Source organism: Moschus berezovskii, chromosome 24 (genome assembly GCF_049115385.1).
Source record: "Moschus berezovskii isolate FMDL1 chromosome 24, NW_MosBer_1.0, whole genome shotgun sequence".
NCBI lineage: Eukaryota > Metazoa > Chordata > Mammalia > Artiodactyla > Moschidae > Moschus > Moschus berezovskii.
Window position 1 is genome coordinate 23,357,122 of NC_142483.1, and position 23,048 is coordinate 23,380,169.

Consider the following 23,048-nt stretch of genomic DNA (forward strand, 5'->3'; position numbering starts at 1 on the left):
TTACATAATTGTGGGGTTTTGGGGTAACTTTTCTTCATTAAGTTGAAGAAGTTTTCATCTATGCTAGCCACTGAGAATTTTTGATCAACAAAGCGTGTTACATTTTGTCAAATGCTTTTTTTTGCATCCATTGAGATGATCAGTTGGGGTTTTTTTTTTTTTTTTGGTCCCTATCCTTTTAATGGCCTGAATTTTGATACCAAAATGTACTTGAAGAAACGAAATCAGTTTTTATCCAGCCAAGTGAGGCTTGTCAGATTCTTCTACTTCCTGCTTTTCATCTGACTGAACATACACACGAAGAGAATGCACACTGGGATCTGGTTTGCATCTCCAAACTCAGAGAAGTTTTATCCAAATCTTGGCTGTTGCTTTAAAAAATAGTTTGAGCTCATTTTAACAGTAACTCGTTAACTAATCACCTACTGTAAAGAAGTCAGGGGTCTTGGGAAGCAGTCAAGGTCTTTTTTTCCCCTCCAGAACTTTTTATGTCAGAGTATGACTTAAGGGGAAAAAAGTCTCCCTGTGTTTAAGCAAGTCTAGGAAGCTCTTCGGTGACTAATGACTTACTAGCAAGTCACACTTGCAGAACAAAATGTAGAGATTTTTTTTCTAAATTCAGTCTCCAGAATATTCATCAATGAAACTCATTTATTCAGCAAGGCCGGGAAGAACATACTTTTTAATGCTGGATGGACATAGTCTAATGAACAGAAGCTCCAGAAGAAGGAACAAAGACAAAAGCTAAACAGAATTAAAGAACCAGATCCATGATGAGTCTCACTGAATAGAAGCCTGAACAGAGGAGGAAGAGGAAAGGGCTAAGGGTCCTCTTTAGTCCCTTCACAAGTAACCGCCAAGTACCTACCATCTGTCAGGCACTGCTCTAGAAACTAGTGATATCCAAGCAAAAGAAACAAAGATCCCTCCCCTCACAGAATCTATATACTCAGAGGGGGAGAAACATACAATAAACAAAAACAAAATTAACACATCATTCAATCAAGTAGTATATAAAAGCTGCTCAGTGCAATGCAAACTAGAATGGCGAGGCAAAACGAGGGCAAGCAGGGCTTGGGTGAGGGCACACAGGAGCAAAATGCACAGCATACGACTTGCTTCCACCTGACACCCGTGAACTCAGATTCGCACACCAGTCCTCCAAGAAAGGAACTATCACCTCCACCTTCCAGAGAAGAAAACAAAGCAGAACAGAGACACAAAGTAGGATCCATCTGACCCCCAAACCCTATTAATATCCTATGAAAGGCATACCTCATTCCCACCAGAGAGCAGCCTTTCGTTCAACAACAAACACACTCAGAAAAATCAAAACCAAACAGGAAAGAAAGGAGGAGGAAAAGAAACAAACAGAAAAGGTAAATCAAAACCATCAGAACCTTATGTCTTTTCCCCGTTAGCTGTCTGCCTTCCATTCCTCATTTATAATTAACAGGCACTGCTGTGACAAGGCATTTTTATTTGCAAAGAATTTTTAACCTTTGAGTGCTTCCATGACAGCCTTTGGAGAGACTAATTTAATAACTCCTGTTTACAAATGAGCAACGGCAAGGCCTAGATGCTGAGAAAGGCGTGGAGGGTCAGAGGTAAAGCCAAGAGGATTTCTCTTGATTCTCACGTCTTTTTCCCCTTCTTGGCAAAATGCACGCAACACCCAAGAGCTCTCGCTTTCGACACACTGATTAAAGCTTTTCAGGAGTGCGTGGGGAAATATATGATTTGGTTTAGGCTTTTTCTTTTTTAAATAGACATTTATGAAGATAGAACCTGCTAGTAAAGCAGGATTTCATTGGAAAAAAACCAGTCATACAAAGCGTGCATTGGTTTCATTCTGTCAGAGTTGACATTCTACCTGTACATAATTGGGTTTGTGAATGACAGGTTTCCAAGGAATAAGGCATGATTCAGAAAGCAGAGCTCCTGCATCCTCCGTCCTCCCTCCGTCTACCCAGCAACAACCCTTGCCCGCCTCCCCCAGCCTAAAGTTGCAGCTATGAATTCATTCGCTTTCATATTCAGAAGCCACAATTGGCTCTTCCATGACATACCCAAGACCAGCAGATGAAGGCTTTCCTTTCAACTGTATCAAAGTACTCTGGTCATCTGCACCAGTGACCAAATCATCTGCAAAATGCCTAACGATTTATACCAATGAACCCACCAACCATGACGCAAAAGAATTCGTTATAGATGGATCAGGGGTGTTTGTCTGTTGGGGGGCGGTGTCTCATCTTTGAGACGTTGACAGGTTATTTACCACATTGAACCCTGAACCACAATGTCTCCTTTTGTGTGAGAAGTGATAGGATGAAGGCAAAAAAGGAGTCTTCATTGTCACACGATGCTGACAAGTTCGAGTTGTAAACTGCAGGATTCCAGGTTTGGATAGGATTGGAAATATCATTAAATCTTTCCCCTCTCCCCCTTTCCTATTTTTCCATTTTTTTTTTTTTTTTGGAGGAAAATATTTTTGTGCAAGAGAACTCCTATGTGGAAATTCATTATATAAAACAGAGCTGCCCAAGTTGATGAGACAGCAGGAGGTCCTGTGCTCAACTTCTCTTCAGCTCCACCTTCTCCTAAACTCCAGAACCATTTTCATGGTCCTAACATCTCAAGGGTTCTGAAGACACATATCTGGAAACCAGCATACTTCCCAGGACAGCTCAAGGTCATTTGCAGTATTATCAAAATATGAAGTAGGTGCCCAATAATTTGAGAGATGGCAGAAAGACAAAACAAAACAAAACAAAAAACAGAGGCTGTTGGATGACTTTTAAGAGACAGATAATTCTTTATCATCAAACTCTGCAGATAATGATGGTTCTGATCATGGGAAATTGTACCCCCTGTTTCTAAGACATGACATGGAGCTGCCTAGGGTGTAGAGCTGTACCCCCATGACTGATTTGATAAGCCTGACACAGGGCCCTGGAAGGGCATTTTCACCAGCATTCCACGTCATTCCAATCTGACATGCACTTGGAGGACATGCTTCTGGAGCTATCCTCCCAGTTAGAAGGGAGCACCTGAGTCAGAGGATGGTCTGCAGACTGGTGTGTTCTACCAACATTCCCAATGGTCTCTGGACAATATACACTTTAAAAACTGTTCCAGGGCATCTATGCCAACTGTCCTGATTATGATGTATTAAACTCTAGAATCACTAAGCCCACCTGTCACTCAGCTGGGCACCACTGGGGCATCCGTGTCAAAACATGCTGGTGAGAGGCAGGACCATATCAGTCACCAAACAGGGCCTCTCACTGACAGCCAGCTATCTATCCTGCCTTCTTCCTTCCCTGTGGTATGGGCTTCCCTGTGCCAAGTCCATGGTCAGACAGGTTCAGGTCACTTTTATGCACAGGGTCATGGGCAGACTGCTTAAAGAGTGGCTCAGTCCCAATACAAATCAAGTGGGGGATAAGGAATGCATAGTTCTGGGCTCAATACAACAATGCCTCAGGCAGCTGAGATGGGGTGTGGGAAAAGATACTTTTGCTAAAGACAGAGGGCTATGGAAAGCTAGACTCCAATAAAAATTAATAATAAAAAAAAATACAGAGGGCTAAAATACCCCAAAGGCCTCCAAAGCTTTTTGCTAATTAACAGATGCGTCCTTGGTATTTAAATTCTTCCATGACTTCAGTTCACTAAAGGCACAAGAATCACTCCTTTTACTCTTAACCAGAGGAAAAGAGGAAGCCTTTTTCTTATCGTAATTTAATGTTACTGCCCCCTTATCATAAAAAGAAAAGCACCATATAATGTACATAGAAAAGAATCAGGAATTACAGATAAGCAAGAAGAAGAAAAAAATAATTCAAACACTCACAATCCCAGAGATAATCACTGCTGAACAGAAACAGATGCGGGCCCTCTTTTCCTCTCATGCGAAGGAACTGGAGACCAGATTTCATTTATGTGTGCGCGCTATCAGGGAGTACTGAGAGACAAGACTCTGGCCTGAAATAAAAAGACATGAGCCAGAGCCACCCACACATGGGCACACAACACTCTCGGCAAAAAGATGTGCATTCTTCAATCCAGATAAGTGGGTTTGCTCTGATCTGGTGCCCTGTAGCAGGATCAGAGACTTTCTGTACATCGTAAAGAAAACACCAGGCAATGTGGGAACTGCGCATATACTTAAGGGCATCACAGAGTTAAGCTGGGTCCCTCAGATAGATAGAAAAAAAAAAAAAATCTGAAAACCGGATTTCAACAGCTATCAACTTTCAATTTGCTGTGCAAGTAGGGAGAGATGGGTCATGGATAATCTAAAACCACTAATCCCTGGCTCTGAATTGTGTCTTTGTATATCTCACTCTCAATAGAGCGATAACTGACGTCACTGCAAACCACCTGAAGGCTCTGTCTTGGGCAGGCCAGACTTCTGAGGGGCTGGGTAGGAGCCTGGCTTCCTCAGTCCACTCTGCTGCTCCATTCCCTCAAGTTCCCAATAAAAACATCCAGCTTTTCACATGCATGCAAAGCACAGGCCTAAGATGAGCCAAAACTTATTCTGCGTTTCCTGCCTTTGGGAACACGTTTCCCACCTTCTCTGTTTGACCAAGAAAACAGGTAAATACGTGTTTTGAGTGAAGAGAGATTTTATTAGGCTGCAGGCTGCCTGGATGTAAGGAATGAAAAGAAGTGGGCACTCTTAGCAGAAAAGCCATTACCGTGCTGTGTAAGTGAGCTGGTAAGAACTGGAAGTGGGGTCTGCTTGCTTTCACTTAGCGCTGAGAGGACTAAGCGGTGGTGCAGTGGTTAAGAATACACCTGCCAACCCAGGAGACACAGGTTCGGTGTCTGGTCCGGGGAGATTCCACATGCTGTGGGGCAACGAAGCCTGTGCACTGCCAACTGCTGAAGCCAGTGTGCTAGAAGCCACTGCAATCAGAAGTCTGCAAACTGCAGACAGAGAACAGCCCCTGTTCACTACAACTAGAGAAAAGTCCAAATGCAGGAACAAAGACCCAGCATAGCCAAAGAAAATAACTACATAAAAAACAAGAACAAAAAAAACAAAAAAAAAGTTTTTTAGAAAAATGGGTATCACTAGGAGGAGAAGGGGACGACAGAGAACGAGATGGCTGGATGGCATCACCGACTCGATGGATGTGAGTCTGAGTGAACTCTGGGAGGTGGTGATGGACAGGGAGGCCTGGCGTGCTGTGATTCATGGGGTCGCAGGGAGTCGGACACGACTGAGCGACTGAACTGAACTGAAGATACTCCCATGATGAGTAAATCAGAATTGTCAAAACTGAGCTGTCACCAAGGACACTAGCTGTTCCCCTCCAAAATCTCCTGGGTCACATGATCACATGACCCACATGACAGGCTTTAGCTCCCTCCTTCTGAGTGCTGCACAAAAACATAAGTGGAGGGTCAGCGGCAAGCCACTCCAGTACTATTGCCTAGAAAATCCCATGGACGGAGGAGCCTGGTAGGCTGCAGTCCATGGGGTCGCTACTAGTCGGACACGACTGAGCGACTTCACTTTCACTTTTCACTTTCACACATTGGAGAAGGAAATGGCAACCCACTCCAGTGTTCTTGCCTAGAGAATCCCAGGGACGGGGGAGCCTGGTGGGCTTCCGTCTATGGGGTCACACAGAGTCGGACACGACTGAAGTGACTTAGCAGCAGTAGCAGTAGCAGCAGCAGAAAAGACAGGAAGGCAGGCAGGTGGGAAATAGGCTTGTGAGGCTGGCTTGAAACGAAATGAGATGAGGATGTTCCAAGAGGGGGAAACGTGTCCCGAAAGGATCAAGGACTCCACAGGACAAGTGTGACCTTCAGGGCCTTGACTCCAGTATGTGCTTGGGAACTGGGGGATGGCAGGTAAAGGTTTTCTAATATATTTCTAATGTTTATGCAATTTCTTACATTTAAAAAATGTTTTATAACAGTCATTTTGTTCCATAGTTTATCATCGCCTTTATTCCTTCTCAGCTGCCCTATAGAGTTGGCATTTGTATCCATTTCACACACATGATCCTACAAACTCATAAGCAACTTGATTGAAGTCACACAGATTAGTACCTACGTTGTCCAACTCCAAGACCAAAGTTCTATCACCTTTTTTTTTTTTTTTAGGAGAGTGGTCAAATCTTCCTTCCTTTCTGTGTGCATCTTTCCATTCTTCTCAATATCTGTCCAACCATCCAACCATTCAAGCAAACAGTGACGGAGAATCTTCTGGCGCTAGGCCTCGTACAGAGATGCTGGGATTCAGACAGCAACTCTAACCTCATGGGGCTTCAAGTCAAGCGAGGAAGACAGACAACAGTCAGGTCAACACACAGATAAACTTGCCACTTACAGACTGCGGTGACTGTCATGATGGAAGCAAACAAGAGAGGGGCCAAGGGTGGATCAGGACAGGCTTCCCCACTGAAATGACACATGAGTTGTGATGACAAGATGGAGGAGAAGCCAGCTCTGGGGGGAGACCAGGGAGAGTTCTCCAGGCAGAGGAAAGGCAAGCAGAGGTGTGGCGTGGGGAGGGTATGGAATGAATGTCTCAGGAGGCCATGTGTTGACCTCCCCTCCCCCGCCACTGTCGGCATGGATGATGGTGACCAAGGCGGCTGAGCCCCTGCCTGTACCGGAGCACTAATGTGAGATTTGGGGGAAGAGGCCATCTTAGTGGGTTGAAGGAAAGCTCTTCCTTTGTCCTGAATTCCCTTTGCCTTGGAATTCCTATCTCCCTGTCTTGATTCCCAGACATCAGCATATCCTGTTATTTGCAGCCTCACTGGCTCCTTCACCCCCCACCCCTCCAGCCACAATACTGTGTTTTTCCTCTTTCTTGAAGCACTCAGTCTGACTGAGGGACCCAGGCATGAACTTTGACACTTGCCATGTCTGGAAGCAAGATTTCTATCTCTGTGAGAAAGGAAAAACGGTTTCCTAATCAACACAGAAGCTCAAGGGCGGAGACCGTGATAGGGCCAGCTGGGTACGAGGCTGGTGCGAGCGCAGAGCCAAAACCCGCTGTCTGGCCCGTCATACTCCCTGCCCTCTGTCTGGGCTCCAGCGGCTCTGGCCATCTGCACCAAGAGGAGATTATCCCTGCCAGGCGCTGCCCAACTTGGTACAGGATCATTTTTAGTGGCAGTTGTTTCCTCTAATATGTCAATTCATATTTCCATGAAGAAACATGCATGGTGCCCTACTTTGGACTAATTTATCTTGGAATTTTTTAGGCAGTGGAAACATTTTTTTTTTCTTTTAAATTAAGCCTCCTGGATGACTATTCAGATTATGAGTATCTCTGACCAGACTTTGATTTCTGGGTCTGATGTCTCGGCAATGGAAGAACCATGTCTTAGATCAGGTTTCCCCAGAATCAGATCTGGGAAAGGGCTCTGAACATAAAGAAGGTTGGGAGGCGATCCCCAAGCTCCTGAGAAGGAACTGGGGAAGGGAAGCAGAGCAGGGAATGATGCCAACACATGGAGGGGTGATGGGCAGTTGCAGCTCTGGGCAACTGTGACTCATTTACTGGAGAAGCTATGGGAAATGATCTAGAACATTCCTCAAAGATGTCCTACTAGAGAATCAAAGAGGCAGGGGTACTCATCCCCCACCCAATTCCCAACAGTCATTGAGTGAGAATTACACCTGGGCCCCTGTGGCCCACCCCACACGCAAAACAGGTAGGCTAGAGAGTGATAGTTCCTATGGATGGTGGAACCATGGGTCTGAGGACTCTGAGAAGGTGAATGCCCAGGGGGAAGAGGGGACTGTCCCAAGCGTCTGCTGCAGGCGGCTTCATTTATTAAACAACTAATCGCTGTACATCTACTATATACTATGCATTCTGGTGGGTATTGTGAGGGATTAAAACAAAACAGTAAAGAAGCCCCTGTGTGATTGGAACACAAAGAGAGAGCTAGATCATAAATTTCAAAGTCAAGTACTTGTGAGGTTACTTAAGAGAAGGTGCTTATCTAGGAGACAGATGCTGAAAAACACACAGGTCAAGGATTATGCTTGTCATTTAATTGCAAAGGGTTGAGCAAAAATAATAATATATGTGTATGCACTGTGTGTGTGCATGCAAAAACGAGGTGGTGGGGGGGACAAGCAGCACAAAAGTACCAAATGCTAAAGGCTGTCTGGAAGTTCATCGTGCTGTTCCTGTTAACTGTATATAACACTGCAGTTTTTCAAAATAAGTTTTGAGACACAGAAATAAAAAACTGAACAGTTTTGTGACTTTGTTGTTAGGTCAGTTATTAATAGAACACCTAGCACCAGTGCTGGGCACTGGATACCACCTTGCTGAGTAGGAGGTTGCTGGGCAGAAAGAGAAGGAGTTTTCCTGACAGCTGGATAAAGGCATGCAGGTAAGAGAGACCAAGGTGCCATCAAGACACTGAGAGGAGTCTAAGATGGTGACGAGTCAGCCGGTGCAGGAGTACACGTGCAACCCGAGTGAAGGAGCTTTCACTTTACCGTAAGCATGTTCACAGGCCGGTGAGGAATCTGCCTACCAAACACACAGCTAGCTAATTCAGCATCATGGTGAGTAGCAAGAGTGAACCCTCAAGGGAAAGAGCTTGGCCACTGATGGTGTCTCCATGGCAACACCGCTCCCTGCATCACTGCATCCTTAGGAAAGGCTTGGGTACCGAGAGAAGCTCTGATTTCCTGAGCTGCTTTCAGACCCACCGCCTGCCTAAGAAGCAACCAAAGTAGATGGAACGGTTATGCCTGGACCGGTTCCTCCATTTCACTTGGTCCATATGTTAACTGTGATTTTATGGCGTGTACGTTTTTCCTTCATTGGATGCTGAGCAGATCCAGTTCCAAGAGCTCCTCCTTTCCAGATGAGTCCCTCAGGGGAACAGTTTCTGAGGAAATGACTACACATTGAATTGTAACACTCTTCACCTCCTGACTTCAAAATGAGAATTGTAAGACTCCACAAAATACCTGTTTGTCTTTCTTTTCCACGCCACCTGCCAAAATACTCGTTCAGTCACTACCTCCTGTGTAGAAGAAGTTGGCTAACCCCATGGAGACCAAATCTGAAGCATTAAATACACCCTAAGTACTCAAAAATAGCATACTGTGACCGTGCGGTGAATTAAGATCTCGGAGGCACAGTGCCTTGGGTTCAAACCCTATCTCTGCCACTTCACTGAGTGGCTGTTAGGATTAAATAATACCTATAGCTGGTATTAAATAATACAGCTGGTATTAAATGATACCTTCACTATGCTGGCTATAGTGAAATCCGACTGGGCCAGTTTGCGAGGCCCTGTGCTATGTGTAGGGACAAAAAGTAAAACAAGTCAATAAAAACAGTCATGGTTCTCGTTTGCTAGAATTTGATCTGGCCCCTGCTAATATATTTTAGTTGGGATGGAAACAGATCAATGGAAAACAGATGGGTGGCAAACAAGTCACTTCTGTCAATCTTTATTAAACACCTAGTATATACCTGAAGGTGTGCTGGACTGACGAAGGGAATTTGATGACCATCTTTACTTAAGGCTTACTTATTTTACCGTGCTTTTAACACTCCAAGGTCACAAAGATGACCTTAGTTTCTTACCAAGATACAAGACGGTAAGCAGGCTTGGATAATGACCCTGGGACTAATCAAGCACTTCAGAGCTTCCCATGCACTTTCAATTCAGGGAACTCTGTGAATTGCCAAAAATACCTACCAAAGTTCATCAGAGGAACAAAGGTTATTATTGCCCTTTCACAGGAGAAGGTGGTGCTCAGAGAAGCCAAGCACGGTGGTCACTGCTATCAAGTGCGCTGTGTCTAGAATGCCGAATCTTCTACTTTTCACCCTGAAGCAGGGCAAATTGAGTCAGTTTGGTTCCAATTCTGGGGTCTGCTGCTTCGAACTTTCCTTTTGAAAAGGACGTTTTTGGAGTGTAGGCCAGGCTCTGTGCAAAACACTTTCCACGCGTTCTTGACTTAATCCTCACAGCACAGTCTAAGAGATGGAAATCAGTAACATCTTCCTCATTTTACAGATGGGGAAAACCAAGGCTCAAAGTGTTTCTGAAACTCACTTATGCTCCCACAGCCAGGAGACTACGAAACTGGAAATGCAAACCTGGACCAGCTAGATTCCAGAACCCTTCACTGAACACCTGAGCGAGCGCCTGTTCGAGGCCCCAGCAGACTGACTGCGCTGGTCCCCTAATCCATGTAAAACAAGTTGTGCTTTTCTCCCTGTTCACATAGAGGCCCCCAAATCACTGGCAAGTCATAGGAAATTCTTAAGTGGCTGCTTATTAATAACATTTTCAGTTTATATTAGCCTGCCTTTCATCCAGGGGAACTCAGCCAGCTCCATATACAGAGAACCTCTGCAATCCAGCCGTTTCTGGTGTGGATGGGGGCCAGCTGGCAAGAGCACCCCTCAGGGGCCTGGCTTGTGGGGATTCTGGCAATGGTCACACCCCTCAAAACTTGACAGGGGCCCTTTAATATCCGTGCTGAAGGGCTGGAGGCAGAGACTTCCCAGAAATCCACGTTCCTCCGTGAATGAGGCCAACGGCTCGAGATGACCCCAGTGGACTTGCGAAACAAGAGTGTCAAGAAATTGGGTGTTGACCAAGTACCGAGGCTGGAAGTGAAGCCCTGCCACTGAGATTGAGACAGACACAACAGGGAAAGACGTTATTTTCAGCAGAGACCTGGCTTCAGTCAAGTCCAGGGAAAAAAACAAAACACATTTCTCAGGATTTCCCACAACGGGGACAGACAAAAAATTGGAAAAAAAAAAAAAAAAAGGCAAGATGCTGATTTCCCTTCTCCAAACCTGATCCATGGAAAGGTTTATGTGGTTTTGTTCTGAGCCACGACCAGTCCCCTCATTCTGCAGCAGCGAGGGGATGGAGGGAAGTACAGAGAAAGAAAATAACACTTCCTGGTTTCATGTTTTATTGGAAAGAAGCCCTGGATGAATTGAATTCACATGGTCTACAGGAGTGAGACACTGAAAATATTTAAGAATCTGTTATAGTGACATTTGACAAGGTGATGGTGGAAGGATGTATCTCTCCTAGACGTGCCCCCCCACCCCCAAAGCTAGGGGGTGCAGCCACGCCCACGTGCTTCTGGCTGAGTTGATACAATGAACAGCAGCTCAGACTGTGGGCTTTCCTGGTGCACGGGATGAGGCTTGGTCACTTATCCATGAGCTCTACTCACTATTTCCACCTTTCCCCATCTGGTCAGCATCACCTCCTGCCTGGGGTTCCACAGCCTACTTATTCTTCCCTGTATCCACTCTTGCCTCTCTAGAATCTATTTTCTGTTTTGTTTTTAAAAACAATGGCGGTATCACTCAACTGCCCACTGGCTTCCCACTACAATTAAAGCACATACTCCCTAACGTTGGCCTATGAGATCCAATATAATCTGGCCCCTTCCTGTCTCTCCAACTTCAGTTTGTCCCATTGCCCCCATCTTCTCTACTATGTTTCAGCCCCAATGACCTTTTAATTGTCCTCTGTGCTTGCATGTGTGCCACGGCCATCCCTCTCTCAGGATCTCTAGAGTGGCTGTTTTACTGTCTGGAGCATCCTTCCCTGAGCTCTTTCTGAACTGACCTATTTTTCATTATCCATGTAATTACTCAAAGGCACCTCCAATGAGAACCCTATGAAAAATAGCCCACTTACCCTTCTCATTCACTCTCCATTCTATTATCCTTTAATTTTTTTCTTAACATTTTTCACTATCGGGAACTGCTTTACCTGTTGGTGGATCTATCAAATGTTTCTCCCACTATAACCTCCATAAGATCAACGAGCTTATCTTATAACCCTAACTCTAACCTAAAACAGTAAGTATTCAATCCAGCCTGGAATCTAGCTTGGTAGTTCTCAACCAGAGGCTGAACACTATTCGCACACAAAAAAGATAGAATCAGTGTGAAAAAAATTTTTTATATTCATTTTTTGGGATTACTGAAAATCTACATTGTTACAATGATGCCAAAAATGGAAAGTGTGAGTCAGTCAACTATAAGATCAGTAGTACATCATCAAAAACCACATCAAAGAAAGACTGTCTTCTTCTGGGATTAAAGAAGACACAGGAAAGCTAGGGCAGAGAAGAATATATCCTGAGAATGACTGAGAATTATACCGTAACTGCCATGTAATGTAATTCTGCTAAGTGCACTGCAAAATGTCCAAAATCGGAACGCCTTGAATACAGAAAGACTGAAAAGCTGTAGTTTAACCTAAAGTAAATGTTCCAAAAACTTGTTGGAACTGTTAATAATAAAAAGTATCTGAAACACAGAGGAGAGAAGTACTTCCTGTGGCTTTGGCATCTGAGATTCCAGACCTCAATTTACCCATCTAAAAAATGGGAGAGAACCAGGTAATTCGCTCCTTCCAGTTCCAGACAGCTTTGTAGAACTGTGACGTATTTGTATAGGGCAGAAGGATTTTTTTCCAGTGCCCAGTTAACCTCAGGAGAGTTTCCTGGGTGAGTTTACAACCATCTACCATCCAATCCAGCACTTCTTATTAACTTTCAAGTGACTTAACATCTTTAAGAGTCTGATGAAAGCTGGGATCCTCTTCCTTAAAACGGTGAACATACATATATTCATAGTAAAAGGTACACTTAATTTCAAAAAGTTTGTCAGTCTTTACTGTTCCTTTGGTGCTCATGGATTTCAAGTTAAAAACACCTGGTTTAGAGAACTGGCTAAGTGTAAAAGGTCTTCTCTGCTATTCCCCGCAGGCCCACAGACACTGCCTTATGTTTTGCAGATGTTCTATTTCTCACTCTCTGCGACGTTTGCTTTTAAAAATTCAAAATAGCACATGATATCATCCCGACCACGTAGGATGCTGAATCTTAGGCATTCAATGATACAGGATGGAAGGCAATTTTTAAGGATGGCAAGGGCAAACCACACTGGTGTTTAGGCAGTTCAATTGCCAAAGTGAGCAGAAGGCAGGTTCAAGCTAGTCTGATCAAAATCAAGCCTGGTGATTAGGGCTGCTTTTCAACCTTTCAGAAGCCATTCAAGCAAGAACTCAAGCTCCTGCTGCTGAGACAGGAACAAGGGAATTCTCTGCTCTATGTTTTCACCCTGCTTCCTAATGAGCCAGGTGTTTCAATGTGGTGGCCCAACCTGCACAGGAAGCAGGGGGAGGGGCTTAGGCTGGGGGGGGATTCACTGTCACAACTGGGGGCAAGCTTCTAGTCCTGACAGGCTCTCCAGCTGACTTCTGCGATGTGACCTCAAATGCAAGCAGGAGACTTGGGCAGTAATTTACACGAACTCCTGAATCCTGATAGCTAAGCTGTCAGGAGAGGACATCAGCTGACAGCAGCACAGGGAGCCAACAGCAGCCACCGCATGTGCACCGGCCACCTGGCTGCTGGCTGAGCTGCCAAGAGGTTACCTGCAGGAAACAGTCCCTTGGATAGCAGGTATACTTCTGGGAGCATCAGAGCAGGAAAGCTGGATAAAGAGCCTACATCACTGGTAATGAAAAGCGACAGGCGCCTTAAGAATGGCCACCATGTAATCAGAACAATAGGATGTAAGTCGCCGAGAAATAAAAACTCTATTAAAACTTTACGAAAAATTCAACTAACTGAAACTTTCAATAAGCTTGCAGTCCCATCCACTTTGGGGGAGGAAGAATAAAACACCACAGGGTAAGTAGAAAAAAAATGTCTTTTCAGCATGCCTAAGAAATAGGTGAAAGAAAGTGAAAGTGAAGTCACTAAGTCGTGTCTGACTTTGCAACACCATGGACTGTAGCCTACCAGGCTCCTGCGTCCATGGAATTTTCCAGGAGAGAGTACTGGAGTGGGTTGCCATTTCCTTCTCCAGGGGATCTTCCCAACCCAAGGATCGAACCTGGGTCTCCCGCATTGCAGGCAGATGCTTTATTAATAGGTGGTTGGTATTTATTTACCAAACTGAAAGAATCAACTTCCAGGCAGTGTCCAAGAGGAGACATGGCATGTAAATGCAATCTCTTGGGGGCAACTACAACTGATCAATACAGGCTACCTGAGTCCTGGGTTGAGGAGTAGGCTGAGGCTGTGCTGGAGCTTGACAGCGTGGAGTGCCATCAGTGAGGCCCACAATGGACAAAGGCGATGCAGGCGCCAGGTATGTGCCATACTCCTAGTATGCTGGGACATTAAGAATGGAGGTCAAACATGGGTACATATTCAAGTAAGAGTAAATTTCCCCACTGAGGACTTCCTCTGTCATTCAAATAGAAGCTTCTAGAAGAATAATAAGGAGGGGTGAGGGAAGAAAGCAGACATCTGTTTATCCTGCCAGATCACTGCCTGGGGTCCAACAATGGGCGAGATATCAAACTCAGATGATGTTCACAATCAACCCACAATCAATCTACTTGCAGGAAATTCGTGTTCAGGATAATAATTTATATGGCTGCCATATCCTCAATCACAAGACACAGTTGGGTAACTGTGCTCTTCCTATTAAGGCAGAAGAGTGATTGGATATATTGTCCAAATTTGCCAAAACAAGATTGAAAATGAACTGGGATTTAATTCTAAACAGCCAGAAATTTAGCTAATCAGAACCTCCCACTCCTTTTAGCTGACAATTTTATTTCCTAGTTGAACAACCCAAGACAACAGCATAAATACCTGTACTTTTCAAAATTTCACAAAGCATTTGATTTGAATTAATATAAAATGGAACAGTACTTTTTTTCCTTAAAAACAATACCATCTCATTTGGGAGCCACCAACTTCTTACCATTTCAGGTATCCTAAACATTTATAAATATAGAGATCACCAAAGTGTCCTAAATGTTTATAAACATACAGATCATAGAAATAAATGCATTTATTCATATGGTACTTTTGTAAAACACACAGAAGTTCCAAGATGGTTCACACCTATCATTTCTGTAAGCTGTGGAAGCTTCAGAATCAAGTGATTTAATTCAAATTTCAGCTTGGCCATTTACAGGCTGTGTGACTCTAGGCAAGTTACTTAACATCTCTGTGCTTAGCATCTATAGAATGCATAACAGAACCCATCTCACAAGGTTATCGTAAGAATTAACACATAAAACTGTGAACATGAGCCATAAGAAGGAACAGAATTGTGCCTCGGCAGAGATAGGGACGGACTTAGAGACTGTCACACAGACTGAAGTCAGAAAAACAAGTACACACATTAACGCATATATGTGGAATCCAGAAAAATGGCAGAGATGCACTTATCTGCAAAGCAGAAACAGAGACCCAGATATAGAGAACTAATGCATGGATACCAAGGAGGGAAGAGGGGAGGTGGGATGGCCCGGGAGATTGGGATTGACACATATACACTACTGTGTATAAAACAGGCAACTGTACCGTAGCGTACAGCACTGGGAACACTACTCAGTGCTCTGCGGTGACCTAAATGGAAAGAAAATTCCCCAACAGGGGATATATGTATATCTGATTTATGTAAGGCTGATTTACTTTGCTGTTCGGCAGAAACACAACATTGCAGAGCAACCCATACTCTTAATAAAAAAAAATTTTTTTTTTTAAAGACTTAAAAAATAGTGAGCATGGTGCTGGGCACATAGTAAGCAGGCAATTAACTGAAGTTATTAATCATTTATTACTCCACAGAAGGAGAAACTGAGTCACAGAGCAGCTAAGTGATCTCTTTCAGGTTCACTCCAACAAACAATGGCACAGCCGGGACTCGAACCCGGGCCTTCTGAATGCAGTCAGACCTCCTCTTCTGTGGTCCTCTGTGCCTGTGACACAGGTGGCCGAGAAGCAGCAGCGCCGGCATCACCAGGGAGCTGGCTACACACGCAGAGTCGGCAACACCCCCAGCTGCATGCATGATGCACTGGGGAGCCCTGGTCTCCGGCACCGAGGAGGCGGCGTGGATACAGAACATAGCCCACAGGGCTTCTGAGAGTGACCGAGCAGCACGGAGGGATGTAGACGCCCTCCACCCCCTCACCACCGACCTAAACATCTGAAACATCCAAAGGTCAGAGGCTTTTGCAGGAAGCTCCAAGTGGCTCTCTGTAGGGCTACTGCTTCTCATATTCCAGTGCATATTCACAACAAACAGAGGTCAGGGCCAGATATAAAACCTGACCTTTTAGTTCTCCGCCCAAGAGCAGCCACTGGAGCAAATTGCACACCTCCACCGACAAGGCTGAATTCCCTCTGAAAGTTCACACTCATCAAGGTCAGTGCCAGAACACAATTTGCAGATCACCTAATCCAGGGCCTTTATTTTAGGGAGAGAAGAGCTGAGGCTCAGTAAAGGGGAAACACACATTCTACTTAGGACCTGAAGTGCTCACAAAGGGGGGATCAAAAGCCCACAAGCCTGGCCTCTCTCTTTGGACTCAACTAGGCTCGCAGCAGATCTGCCCACACTCTGTTTAGTTCAACAGAAGGGCTGCTTCCATTTGCCCAGAGCTTTTACTCCTCATTAAAAGCAAAGACATTACTTTGCCAACAAAGGTCCGTCTAGTCAAGGCTATGGTCTTTCCAGTGGTCATGCATGGATGTGACAGTTGAACTGTGAAGAAAGCTGAGCGCTGAAGAATTGATGCTTTTGAACTGCGGTATTGGAGAAGACTCTTGAGAGTCCCCTGGACTGCAAGGAGATCCAACCAGTCCATTCTAAAGGAGATCAGTCCTGGGTGTTCACTGCAAGGACTGATGCTAAAGCTGAAGCTCTAATACTTTGGTCACCTCATGCGAAGAGCTGACTCACTGGAAAAGACTCTGATGCTGGGAGGGATTGGGGGCGGGAGGAGAAGGGGACGACAGAGAATGAGATGGCTGGATGGCATCACCGACTCGATGGACATGAGTTTGAGTGAACTCTGGGAGTTGGTGATGGACAGGGAGGCCTGGCGTTCTGTGATTCATGGGGTCGCAAAGAATCAGACACGACTGAGCAACTGAACTGAACTGAAAGTGTGTCTTACCAACTTTCCAACAAACCTCACACTTCCATTCTAAAAGCCTCATTCAGAGCTGGCGATGAAGAAGCCACTCTATCCTGTTTTGTGCCTGATACAGTTTCTTGGATATTGCCAATTTTATCAAAAGATCAAGCAAAAGGATTCCTGAAATCTAGAAAAACAGTACAGATGGATCTATTTCCAGGGCAGACGCAGACATAGAGTCTCTATTCCTACCCTGGAAACAGACGCAGGCACAGAGAGTGGACGTGTGGACACAGTGGGGAAGGGGAGAGTGGGAGGAGGACTGACATATACACACTTCATGTGCAAAACAGCGAGCCAGTGGAAAGCTGCTGTACAGCACAGGAAGCTCAGCTCTGTGCTCTGTGATGACGGAGAGGGGTGGGATGGGAGAAAGGTCCAAGAGGGAGGGGACGTATGCGTACATAAAGCTGAGTCACTTCCCTGTACAGCAGAAAACAATGATATTCCCATTAAAAAAAATCAATCAATCAATGGCTACATAATGAGGTATTTCTCACATTAGGGTTCCACAAATAGAAGATTTAAAAGGCAAAGAAAAAACATTCATAATACTTTATAGTAAAAAGTGTAAGGAGACCCAGAATGGTGGACCTCATTCAGGCTTTGGATGATGACCGTCCTGGGTTTGAATTCCAGCTTTATTCTTTCTTCTCTGCATAAAGCAGGGCAAGTTACTTAACTTCTTGGAGTCTTGGTCTCTCCCTTACTAAATGGAGCTAATAATATCTAGCTGTGTAACTGCTGCAAGAATTAACAAGGTATGGAAACCATCCTTCCCATCAACTAGAATATGGTAAGTGTTCAACCTTGATACCTACTACCTTTGCCATACATTCACACAAACACAAAACTATTTCAGACACGTAGACACCCATAACATACACTGACATATATACTAACAGCTACCCTGAAAAATAGCTGACCTGGTGACCACAGAAAGTACAGCTGTTTCTCAGTTGAGTCCTGGAACTTTCATGAACAAGAATCTCCGAGGACTCAAAACTGATGAATGGATGCCAAGAAAAGAGCTGGAAAAATGGCATTCTGCCCAGTTGAAATGAAATGCTAAGAATTCTCGTCCCAGTTAATTTTAACCCTGGATGGGGCTGGATCCTATTTGTAAGGTTTGATATTTAAAAACCAAGAAGGGGTGGGGGAGCTGAAGTCAATGGTGCTCCCAGTGCGAGACGAATGGAGGCAACTCAAGTCCTCATCCACCGTGAGACAGGCCCAGTGCTGACTGTAAAAGGTGCCCCATCTTGGTTCCACTCTACCTCCCATCCCAGGTTCCCTCCAGTGCCCCAAGACGGTTTATGCACGAATGCCAGAACCAGAAGAACAGGGGGTATCAGAAATCACCACTATTCATTCTTCCTAGAGGTCATCCCACTGTCCTGAGTGACCAAGACTCTGGTTGCGCTTTCTCCAACAAGGCCAGCAGTCCTGACTCCCCTGAGGTCTCCACTTCCGACCAGTGATGCTTCCGGATTCTGTGCTCCAGGCAGTGCTGTGTCTCCTCTTCCATGTCAGCTCTCATGAAACCTGAGTCTTCAGTTCAACTGACTTGATCCTGATGGACTTTACAACCAAATATGTGCTGAAGGACAGGCTGCACACCCACCAAGGAGGCTGGCTGGCTCGTACTGTACTAAAAAATGTGCTCTCTTGAATACATGCACTTTTAAAAATAGGCCATGGTGCTCTGGTGAAAAACACTTGCTGTGCTGAGCCCCATATAGGGTTTTAGACTCTAACATGGTAAATGGTTGCGTTATGGATTCTGTGGGCTTCCCCCATGGCTCAGTGGTAAAGAATCCAGCTGCAAGGCAGGAAATGCAGCAGATTTGGGTTCAAGCCCTGGGTGGGGAAGATCCCCTGGAGGAGGAAATGGCAACCCACTCCAGTTTTCTTGCCTAAAAAATCCCATGGACAGAGAAGCCTGATGAAGTACAGTCCAAAGTGTCAGACACGACAGAGAATGAGCACGGATTCTGTGGGACAGATGGGGACGGCATTTCTAGCTGAAGTAGAACACAGGTGCTTATCTTCCGGGCTGTGATGTCACCCAAAGGGAACTTCAGCTCAGCACGTTCATGGTGGTTTGGAGACTGCTCTAATATTCTCCCAGCTGCTTCCTGCTCTCCCTTCCTCCTGACTCCTTCATCCAATCTCTCTAATCTCTGTCTTCACAGACAGCACCCCCCCGCCCAACCCGCCTTTTATCTTTCCCTCCACCTTCTTTCTCCCTCTGCCTTGTCCCCAGGGAAATAATGGAAGAAGATTCTTTCTGGATTTCAGACTCTCAACAAAGAACTGCTCAAACAGCATGCCAAAGAAACAAGAAAGCCAAGTCTCCAAAATCAACTAGCTAGGTCCCCAGTGGAGATGGTCGGCGACTCATGATGCTGGAATCATCATCTTATGATGGTGCTTAAATGCTGTCATTTTATCCAGCATTTTCTCCCCTGCGCCATTCAAATACACCCAAACCACGCCCCACCACCACCATGACCCCCACACACATCCTACACACACACATGGACAACGGATAAGAATGAGAATGTTTCATGAACAATCTTTTCAGATGGGGAAAAGAGCAAAGTGGCAAATGTCAGCCAAGAGCATAAATGAGGGAAACAGATTTTGCCAATGCCTAGACCTCCAGCTTCTTAACTGGCAATAGTTCATGGTCACCAGCAATGACCTATTATAAGCATGACAATCAAGGAGGGTATGAATAGAGAAAGGTTTCAGTAAGTCTTCAAGCACAAAAGAAAAGCCCTTACCAAATGCCACCTAGCATTACTGTCTGATGGACAGAGCATTTTCACTCTTGGGTGTTTGAAAACAACAGAGAAGAGAGAAGATCATGTTTCTGGCTTCTAAAGAAAGAGGTTTCTGCTAATTCAAGACCAGCAGTACAGAAGGGAGACTAAAAGCCCTGCTCAGACTCAGAGCCTCTGCAATCCACGTGTAGCAGAAGCAGCACCAGTCTCGGTACCAGGGCTTGTCAGCAGCCGTGCCACTGAGGGTCAGTGATGTTTCCTCTCTGGCCATCAGTCTCCTCTGTCGAATGAGTATGAAAACTACTGCTCCCTGGGGTTCACAGGTTCGGATTCAATGGGGAATGTCAAAGTTGTCAGCCCCAGAAGGAAGACAAGTCGAGTACCTCACAGGAGCCAGGAACTGGGCAAAGGCAGTGCTGCCCCCATTCCCCGGCAAGCCCATGAGTCCCACTGAGTCAGGGAAATTTATGCCTCAGTTTTATATGAGGAAATCAAAGTTCACAAAGCTCAAGCTACTCTCCTAAGATCACACATACAATCAGAAGGCAATGGAGGGAGGCTATAACTAAGGGAGAACTATGATTTTCTATGCAAGACACAATTTTATTACAGCCTGGAGTGATCAATTCCCAAGTCTGAGTTTCTGCAGAAAGAACTTCAAGCCAGACTCCTCTGACTGTAGAGGAGTCACTTGTAAGTTGTCCTTCAGACCTCTGCATTGGAGTTCCAGTTCATCTACGTTTCAAAGAAAGATGCTGAAAGAATAGGGAGAAACAGTTATCAAGCTGCATGACTGAAGTATGCTCACCAGCAGGAGAGAGGAGGGCAAAAATCTAGGATGGATGGATGGTGTATATCACCACAAGTCAAGGGCAGAAGCCTGGGTCACAGGCAGGTAGGGAAGGGAGTACCATTCTTTTCCCTTAACAGCTGACCCATAAGCTAAAGTCACCAATATGATGGCATAAATGAAGCCATGGAACTTCCAAGGAGCCATTCATCAGACGAAGAATGTATTCAAAGGCCTCCCTTTGATGCTTAGTGTCTGCATCACACAGAAAGAAGAAAGAAAAGGCAGTCCTCCTACACATGTAATGCTGGATCAGAAGAGAAACAGGCACAGAAATCTAGAAATGCATAGATTCTGATTTGGATCGTGCAGTGATCTATATGAGACCTGCCGGCAGTCAAACAAGAGAACTTCTTTAAGGGTGCCTGAGCCCCAGCTGATGCTAGATGATTTTCATCATAGCATCAGGTCACTTCTAGTTTTGCGAAATACAGCAGACAATACACTTTGTTATGTCAACTCAGTCAGCGGGGTGGGAAGTGGCTTTGAGTGGGAATGGTTTGGGACATTACAGTGATTGAAGATGGCAGCTTTGCTGCTGGCTGACCCTCTCTGCACGCAAATGGATGTGAGCATGTTGCCTTTTCAGTGGGTTGTCTTTTTTTTTATTAAGCAACTACACATTAAAATGATGATAAAAAGGTAACAATGACAACAGTCTCAGCACTAATAGCTAACTTTGACTGGGCATTTACTATGTAGCTAGCACTGTGCTAGGTGCTTTCCTATGTCACCTCATCCTTATACTTGCCTGTTGGTTCCACTGCTCTGCTCATTACACAAGCAGGAAACAATATTCAGAAAGGCAGCTGAAGTATTTTCACCTCTTCCTGAATCCAGAGTCTGAGTCCTTGATGATAAACATCATACCCTACTGCCTAACCGCGAAATTCCCTGTTCATTCCTCAAGCTTCCATGAATGCCCCTTCCTTCCAATATTTCTCTCCCCACCCCCCACATTGCATGGTGAACCCTTACAAACCTGCCATTTCAAACAATGCTATTTTACCATTTCTGGCCACCCCACGATTGTTTACAGGCTGTAATGTCTGTTGGAGCCAACATGTTTTAATTTTCACATTAAAAAAAAAAAAAAAAAAGAATTTCCAACGGGAAAGAGCATTTGACGTAAAGTCAAAACCTTTACAAGCACTCAAGGAGGCATTAAAAAATCCAAATTTCCAAAATACAGTAATTCTGTTAAAGTTGTGACTTGCTCTGGGGTCCAAGGGGACACTCATCCTGACCCATCTGTGAGAGCCATCAGCAGCCAGGAAACCTTCTGGGAAACAGGATTAGAGTAGCCAATCCAGCCTCCAGCAAGGAGGCCAGGCTGCTTCATTTAGTTTAGGTCTCCCTGAGACAGTTTAAAACACTCTCTGGGAAGAGATACTCAAGCAAAGCAAATTGTAGCCTTGCAAGCTGCAGCTCAGGTACAAGATAGGCCTTGTCTACAGAGTCACAGCACACTGGAGCCCTCCCCCGACCGGCCATGGATGCGCTGACTAGAAGCAGAACTCTCCAGGGAAATCGCATACGGGCGGAAGTTATACAAGAGCCACGCCTGGACCAGTGGATGGCATCACAGCTGGTACAGACCACTTATCCCCCTGTGATCTGGCCCAGCCCAGATTATTTATGGCTCATAAAAGCCCCATCAGACCTCAGCATATTCTAAGACCCCATAACAAAAAAAAAAAAAAAAAAAAAGGGATTAAAAATCTGTCTTTCATCACCAAGACCTTCGTGGCAGATGCGGGATGCTGTGATCGGCTTTGGGGAAACCGAGAGCTGAGGAGAGCTCACTGTGAACACTCCACTAAGAAACCCAGGGTAGAGAACACACTGAGTCATGTGTTTCAGCCGGGCTGTGCAGTCATATTCTGGAGCTCTGTCACCATTTCTAATCTGAAAGCACTGGCTAAAATTAAACCTAAATAATTCCAGTGCCATTTCTTCGCCTGGAAATCTCACCTAAGTCTTCATTTCCCAGAGCCTCTAATGGCTTCTGACATCCTGAGCCAAAATGCAAGCACGCAGTCAGGTGTGTGTTTGGTTTTTAAACCCTCTCCCCTTTTAGTATTATTATTTTTTTTAAGGACAGCTGCACTTCTTTTACAGAAAAGCTGCCTCTAAAGCACTAAGACTTAAGTGATTCTTCAAGACTCCCTAGAACTGCGAAATGTCACCGTGCAACTGAGCTTCAATAAGCATGTTAAGGGCAGAGGTGCCAGAGGACCACAGAAAACAGCCTCCTCGCCAAGATAACAGAGCCCCAGTGTCCTGCCCACCCCACCCCCATGCAAAGCCTCTAGATCTAGCCTTCTCATCCTTCCTAGAAAATACACTGTTGCTCAATTTGTGAATTCCAACAAATTTCTTACCTAC

At 45.1% G+C, this 23,048-nt stretch overlaps 1 protein-coding gene across 4 annotated transcripts in view; it reads right to left on the minus strand.

Annotated features, from left to right (window-relative positions):
* The window catches only part of PRICKLE2 (prickle planar cell polarity protein 2), a 384,940-nt gene that overhangs the window by 99,238 nt on the left and 262,654 nt on the right, over window positions 1-23,048 (minus strand). The gene's annotated exons all lie outside the window — the stretch shown is intronic.